The sequence below is a fragment of the Pezoporus wallicus genome, unplaced genomic scaffold, assembly GCF_028554395.1.
Source record: "Pezoporus wallicus isolate ANWC-B61680 ecotype Strahan unplaced genomic scaffold, APGP_CSIRO_Pwel_v1 contig_7524, whole genome shotgun sequence".
In the NCBI taxonomy this organism is placed as follows: Eukaryota; Metazoa; Chordata; class Aves; order Psittaciformes; family Psittacidae; genus Pezoporus; species Pezoporus wallicus.
In genome coordinates, this window is record NW_026636854.1 from 223,194 (window position 1) to 231,152 (window position 7,959).

The 7,959-nt window shown below is 46.4% G+C and overlaps 1 long non-coding RNA gene across 1 annotated transcript; it reads right to left on the minus strand.

The window, feature by feature from the left end:
- Positions 1–283: 283 nt before the first annotated feature.
- On the minus strand, positions 284–7,551 carry LOC130595282 (uncharacterized). Its single transcript, XR_008971291.1, has 3 exons — positions 7,383–7,551; positions 4,934–5,185; positions 284–311 (listed from the first exon to the last, which is right to left on the minus strand). It is a non-coding gene; the product is annotated as an uncharacterized LOC130595282 (long non-coding RNA).
- Positions 7,552–7,959: the final 408 nt, after the last annotated feature.

Genomic DNA, 7,959 nt, shown 5'->3' on the forward strand with positions numbered 1-7,959 from the left:
ACTTATCCCCAAAGTGTGCACAATCATCTAAAACTTCCTTGCAAAATATGCTGGTTTCAGAAGGTTGGTGAGATTGCTTGTAGCAAAGAATTAGGTGCTGTGGGAATATTTCTTCACAGCTGGGAAGACATATAGAGCATGTGGGAGGAAAAGAGTTTGAAAAGAGGAGGGAAACATTTCTGGGTAGATTGTCCTTGCCTGTAAAATTGTTGTTGGACATCTCTTAATTTCCATCTTAACACTTTCATTGCATTCTTATTTCACACGCTCTTACTGAGATCCTCTCCTACAGTGGGCCCAAGGTCTTCATTCTCACAGTCCCTGCGTCTGCCTTCCAAGACTTGGGTGGTGTGATCATAGCATTTGCCAGTGAAGACCAAGGCAAGGAAGTCATTAAGAACCTCAGCCTTCTCCAAATCCAGGGTAGCCAGTTCTCCTGATAGCTTCCGGAGATGGCCCACCCTGTCCCTAGTCTGTCTTTCATGGCAGAAGGCCAAAGCAGTGCCAAGTCATTTGACTGCCTCTCCAGCCAAAAGCAGTAAACGTCAGGATGATACTTACTGTCTCACACTAATCAGTCATCATTCTGATTTAATGCTGCAGCATATACAATAAAATGCATCAAATTCTTAATAACAAGAGAGGCAGGCAGGCTATTAGCTGGAATGATTCATTCATTAAAAATGAAGGTAGAAGGCTTCAGCACTTGATATCCAGGTAACTCAAATGCTGCTGCTTGCCATCAGCAGTTTACATTGCCAAGTGACACCTGAATAGCCCTGCTACATTATCAGTGGGGCGTATACTTCTGTCAGATCTCAGCTCAGACATATCTTGCAATTAAATCTGAATTTTGATGATTGGGACTCCTTAATTATCTGAATGCTGTCAGCAATTGTAACAATCTAAGTCCTTTTTTGAACTTCATCACAGGTACTGTGAAAAACAGAAGAAACAACAGCTGTTCTCGGTGGACATGACATTTTTCTTACAGCTCTTAGTAAGCAGAATCAAATTTTTATTAAAATTCATCCTTGGCATCATCTATGCTCACAACTTTGTGATCATTATGCTCTTCTGCTCCCGTTCCTGCTTCTTTATCTGACCTTTCTACCAATTTGTGCTCTGGAGGCTTTGACCCTTTGTTAGCCAGATTTTTCTGCTCTGGGTAGGGGGCGTACTGATACTTCACACACAGCCCAATGCTTATTAGATTTGTCCATCTATTTGTTCCTTAAAAATGTCGATTGCTGTGATGTTGACAAGCCTTAGAAATAACAAGAAGTGATAATCTTTGCTGCAGGGCTCAGGGTCATTCAGCAGCATATGCTGTGCAGAATGATAGAGTATTTTTAACTGTCCATTGTGAGCCAGTTCAGAATGAAATAATGTCAGTTTTGTTTGGATACACCACAGTCATAGTAATAATGATCATAACATGATTTTCCATTCACGCAAGGTTTAAATTAGCCAAAGAAGCCTTTCTTTCCTGTAGGTGTTCATCAGCCTGCAGGAGAATAAATACATTTCTTGCATCATGAAATAGCACTAGTTGCTGTAACTAGATAAAAAAAAATCTTGCTCACTTTATGAACACATCAAAGTGCTGTTCAGTCTTCAGGCTGTGTTACACAGTTTGAGTGCAAAGCCACTTCAGAACATCCCTCTGCCATGCCCGGGGGGACTGGAGTCACAGCAGGATGTCAGGGGTTTTCTGGGTCATACAGCTTGCCAGATGAGGGGTTTTCCACTGTAAAAGGTTCAGTTGACTTGATCACCTGAACCACGCCTTGGTTCTATTGCTCACATCCTGTCACTTTATTAACAGATGAGCCCATTTACTTCTTTTTTTTTTTTTTTTTAAAGGTTGCTGGGCACTGGTTTGTAAGAGGTAAGTGCAAGAGGTCTTGATTATGGAAGAGGAAGGGGCGAGGAGGGGAGGGTGTGGGATCTGCAACTTGTATGTGCAACTGTGCTAATGCTTCCTTCAGTGGTGAACTGCAAGCATTGTGCCTCAGAAGTTATTCAGAGCAGCCCTGCAGAGGACTTGGGGGTGTTGGCTGACGAGAAACTGAACATGAGCCAGCTTCAGTGTGCTCTCGCAGCCCAGAAACCAACTGTATCCTGGGCTGAATCAAAAGGAGCATGACCAGCAGGTCGAAGGAGGTGATCCTGCCCCTCTACTCTGCTCTCATGAGACCCCACTTGGAGTACTGTGTGCAGTTCTGGTGTCCTCAACACAAGGACATGGAACTGTTGGAGCAAGTCTAGAGGAGGGCCACGAGGATGATCAGGGGGCTGGAGCACCTCCCATATGAAGACAGGCTGAGGAAGTTGGGGCTGTTCAGCCTGGAGAAGAAAGGGCTGCATGGAGACCTCATAGTAGCCTTCCAGTATCTAAAGGGGGCCTACAAGGATGCCGGAGAGGGACTCTTCATTAGGGACTGTTGTGATAGGACAAGGGGTAATGGGTTTAAAATTAAACAGGGGAAGTTCAGGTCAGATATAAGGAAGAAGCTCTTTACTGTGAGGGTGGTGAGGCACTGGAACAGGTTGCCCAAAGAAGTGGTAAATGCTCCATCCCTGGCAGTGTTCAAGGCCAGGTTGTGGACAGAGCCTTGGATGACATGGTCTAGTGTGAGGCATCCCTGCCTATGGCAGGGATCTTAAGGTCCTTTCCAACCCTAACCATTCTAGGATTCTATGATTCTATGCTGTACTTGTGCAGAGGACATCAGGCTTTGCTTTGGTAGCTTTGCAGATACAAGAATATAGAAACTACACTAGTGCTGCTCCAGACTTGTCTAGGCCTTTTTCTGCCTGTGATTAATCTTGAGAAATATTGGGCTCTGCTGCTGCAGAACAGGTCAAGCAATCTGGTGTGCTGCAAGAGGCAGAACTTTTTCTCCTTTGACATGTACCAGCGAATAAACCCTACCACGAGTAAGTTCTGGGTGGGAGCATTCGCTCACGTAATGGCTGCTCTGTTGTTTTGCTTGCTCAAGACATGGATGCATTTCAGTCCGGGATGGTGCACTGTCTCCCATTTCCCTTCATTATCAGGCCCATGAACTTGGTGCATATGAAATTCATCCTTCCTTCCAGAATTCTGTTCTGTAATTATGATAATTTTTATCCACTTAAGAAAGAAGTGAATTAGAACTTTTTTCTAAATGTGCATGTGTGTGTGGGGGGGGTGGGGTGTGTGTGGGGGGTGTGGGGTCGGGTGGGTGATGCAGGGAATTAAGCCTTTTAAAAACAGCAAAGTGATATTTAATCCTGGGTTCAACCACGTTGAAGAACGTTAGCTGGATAGCCAGTTCTATCATTTTTTTCTGATATGAAGTTCAGATTACTTTTAGTCTTCTTGTGTCTTTTCATAGAATCATAGAATAGTTAGGGTTGGAAAGGACCTTAAGATCATCTAGCTTCAACCCCCCTGCCATGGGCAGGGACACCTCACCCAAGGCTCTGTCCAACCTGGCCTTGAAAACCACAAGAGATGGAGCATTCACAACTTCCCTGGGCAACACATTCCAGTGCCTCACCACCCTCACAGGAAAGAAATTCTTCCTTATATGCAATCTAAAGTTCCCCTGTTTTAAGTTTTAACCCATTACCCCTTGTCCTATCAGTACAGTCCCTAATGAACAGTCCCTCGCCAGCATCCCTATAGACCCCCTTTAGATACTGGAAGGCTGCTATGAGGTCTCCATGCAGCCCTCTCTTCTCCAGGCTGAACAGCCCCAACTTCCTCAGCCTGTCTTCATATGGGAGGTGCTCCAGCCCCCTGATCATCCTCGTGGCCCTCCTCTGGACTTGCTCCAACAGCTCCATGTCCTTCTTGTGTTGAGGACACCAGAACTGTACACAATACTCCAAGTGAGGTATCACTAGAGCAGAGTAGAGGGGCAGGATCACCTTCTTTGACCTTGGCTTTCTGGGCTGTGAGTGCCCATTGCCAGCTCGTGTTAAGTTCCTTATCAACCAACACCCCCAAGTCCTTCTCCACAGGGCTGCTCTGAATCTCTTCTCTGCCCAACTTGTAGCTGTGCCTGGTATTGCCCTGAGCCAGCTGTATGTAGGACCTTGCACTTAGCTTGGATGATCTTCATAAGGTTGGCACCAGCCCACCTCTCTAGTATGTCAAGGTCCCTCTGGATGGCATCCCTTCCTTCCAAACAAACCACACAGCTTGGTGTCATTGGCAGTCTTGCTGAGGGCACACTTAATCCCATTGTCCATGTCACCAACAAAGATGGTGAACAAGATCAGTTCCAGCACTGATCCCTGAAAGACACCGTTCATTACTGGTTTCCAACTTGACATTGAGCCCCTGACCACAACTCATTGCGTGTGGCCATCCAGCCAGTTCTTTATCCGCCGAATGGTCCACCTATCAAACTGATGTCTCTCCAATTTAGAGACAAGGATGTCGTGTGGGACAGTGTCAAACGCTTTACACAAGTCCAGCTAGGTGGCCTCAACTGCTCTACCCCTGTCCATCAGTTCTGTAGCCACATCATAGAAGACCACCAAATTGGTCAGGCAGGATTTCCCTTAGTGAAGCCATGCTGGCTGTCACCAACCACCTTGTTGTTTTTCATGTGCCTTAGCATGCCTTCCAGGAGGATCTGCTCCAAAATTTTGCCAGGCACGGAGGTGAGACTGATTGGTCTGTAATTCCCCGGGTCATCCATTTTCCCCTTCTTGAAAATGGGGGTTATATTTCTCTTTTTCCAGTTGTCGGGAGCTTCACCTGAATGCCATGATTTTTCAAATATAATAGAAAGTGGCTTAGCAACTTCAGTCACCAGATTCCTGCAGGACCCATGGATTTCAGCAGGTCCCATGGACTTGTGCATGTTCACGTTCCTAAGATGGTCTTGAACCTGATCCTCTCCTACAGTGGGGCTAGAGTCTTCATTCGCACAGTCCTGCATCTGCCTTCCAAGACATGGGTGGTGTGGTCAGAGCATTTTCCAGTGAAGACTGAGGCAAAGAAGTCATTGAAAACCTCAGCCTTCTCCAAATCCTGTGTAGCCAATTGTCCCAATAGCTTCCAGAGAGGGCCCATGTTTTCCCTAGTCTGTCTTTTATTTGTAATATAACTATAGAATCCCTTCCTGTTATCTTTCACATCCCTAGCCAAGTTTAATTCTAACTGGGCCTTAGCTTTCCTAACCTGGTGTTGTGGTTTAAGCCCAGCCAGCAACCCAGAAACCACGCAGCCATTCGCTTACTTCCCCCTCTTCATCCCCCCTCTCCTGGAGGGATGGGGAGGAGAATCGAAGGAATGTAACTCCCATGGGTTGAGGTAAGAACAGTCCAATAACTAAGGTATAACACAAACCACTGCTGCTACCACCAATAATAATAATAATGGAAATGATAAGGAAAGAGAATACAACCCCTCACTACCCACCAACCGATACCCAGCCTGACCCGAGCAGTGATCTAGCCCTTCTGGGTAACTGCCCCCAGTTTATATACCGTGCATGATGTGCTGTGGTATGGAATACCCCTTTGGCTAGTTTGGGTCAGGTGTCCTGTCTCTGCTTCCTCTGTACTCCCCCTCTTCCCTGGCAGAGCATGAGACTCAGAAAGTCTTTGGTCAGAGTAAACATTTAGCAGCAACTAAAACCATCGGTGTTTTCAACGCTGTTTCCAGGCTGCAAGTCAAAGAAACAGCTCTGCAGCAGCTACTAAGAAGGAGAAAAAATGACTGCTACTGCCAAACCCAGGACAGTATCCACCCCTTATTCCATACCATTCATGTCATGCTCAGATCCCACATTTTCAGTATACCATTACTCATCTCATATACATATATACACATACACACACATACAAAGAGAGAGAGAGATCATTCCTTAGTGCATGGACCAATCCTTATGAAGATGCTGAGTCCATCCAGTCCATGATGTCAGGCTCCATCTCTTGTAACAGTCTTTCAGAGAAGAGAGACTGTGTGCAGTGTTGGATCTTTGCCTGCTGACGATACCACAGAACTCGTCTGGTTTCATCAAAGTTCATTCTTTGTTGGCATGATGGTTGGATGGAAGTCAGGGCCAGTCGCTGGTGACCTGAAGACATCTAGTTGGTGGGCTATAAAAGTATTACACAGCAGGCAACAGCACGCAATTGAGTTCATTGGCTTTTTTCCCCTAAAATCAAACCCCCTTGAGTACACATCTGACTTCATCATCTTCCCACATTACCCACCAAGTACATCCGGGTCCCTGAGCAAAAGCAATCCCACGAGTGGGTTTGCCTTTACCTGAAGCAGGAATAACCCAGACTGTCTTCCCCAGCAAATTCTTTATGTGTATCACGGGAACTTTATCCCCTTCTGCAGTATATAAAAGTTCTGACTGGGCTGGGCCGGCCCTGTTGGCAGATCCTCTGGTGTTGACCAACCAGGTGGCCTTTGGTAAGTGTGTATCCCAGTGCTTGAAAGTTCCCCCACCCATTGCTCTCAGTGTAGTTTTTAACAGCCCATTATACCGTTCAGTTTTCTCAGAGGCTTGTGAATGGTAGGGGATGTGATATACCCACTCAATGCCATGCTCTTTGGCCCAAGTGTCTATGAGGTTATTCTGGAAATGAGTCCCATTGTCTGACTCAATTCTCTCTGGGGTGCTGTGTCACCACAAAACCTGTTTCTCAAGGCCCAGGATAGTGTTCCGGGCAGTGGCGTGGGGCACAGCATGTTTCCAGCCATCCGGTGGTTGCTTCCACATGGCGCTTGCCTTGGCAGGTCTGGGTGGGAGTGTGATATAATCAATTTTAGGCCTCCCCATATTTTTACTTCAGCCATTGTCCTCCATACCAGAGAGGCTTTAACCATTTGGCTTCTTTAACTGCAGCACATGTTTCACACTCATGAATAACCTGGGCAATAGTGTCCATTGTTAAATCCACCCCTCAATCACGAGCCCTTCTGTATGTTGCATCTCTGCCCTGATGGCCTGAAGTGTCATGGGCCCACCAGGCCAATAATAATTCACCCTTATGTTGCCAATCTAAGTTCATCTGAGCCACTTCAATCTTAGCAGCTTTATCCACTTGTTGGTTCTTTTGGTGTTCCTCAGTGGGTCACGTGATAGAGAAGGCTTACAATCAAACTGTAATTTGGGATGTGCATTCTCCAGAACTCCACAACACCCAAGAAAGCTTGTGTTTCTTATTAGTTGGTGGAGACATTGCTGTTATCTTGTTTATCACATCTGTGGGGATATGTCTACATCCATCTTGACATTTTATTCCAAAAAATTGAATCTCCTGTGCAGGTTCCTTGATCTTACTGTTTTTGGCAAAACTGGCTTTCAGCAGGATTTGGATTATTTTCCTCCCTTTCTCAGGGAGGAAAGGTAGGACACCTGGTCCCTAGCTTCCGAGACAACATCCCTGTATTCTTCCCAGGCCACCTGTCCTTGCTTCCACCTTTTGTAAGCCTCTTTTTTCCCTCAAAGTTTCCTCAGCAGCTCCTTATTCATCCATGGAGGTCTCTTGGCCCTCCTGCTGCACTTCCTTCTAGTTGGGACACAATACTCCTGAGCTTGTCGCAGGTGATCCTTGAATATCAACCAGCAGTCTTTGGCCCCCCTGCCATTTACGAAGCAGGTTCCTGAAGAGGCCGAAGTTTTCTCTCTTGATGTCCAGGGCAGTGAGCTTGCTGCACACTCTTCTCACTGTCCTGATGATCTTGAACTCGACAATCTCATGATCGCTACAACCAAGGCTGCCCTGGAGTGTTACATTTCCAACGAGCCCTTCCCTGTTGGTGAGCACGAGGTCAAGCATGGCACCTGTCCTTGTTGGCTCCTCTATTACTTGCAGAAGGAAGTTGTCTTCCACACAATCGAGGAACCTCCTGGATTGCTTGTGCCGGGCCGTACCGTCCTTCCAACAGATGTCAGGGTGTTTGAAGTCATCCATGAGAACAAGGGCCTGTGA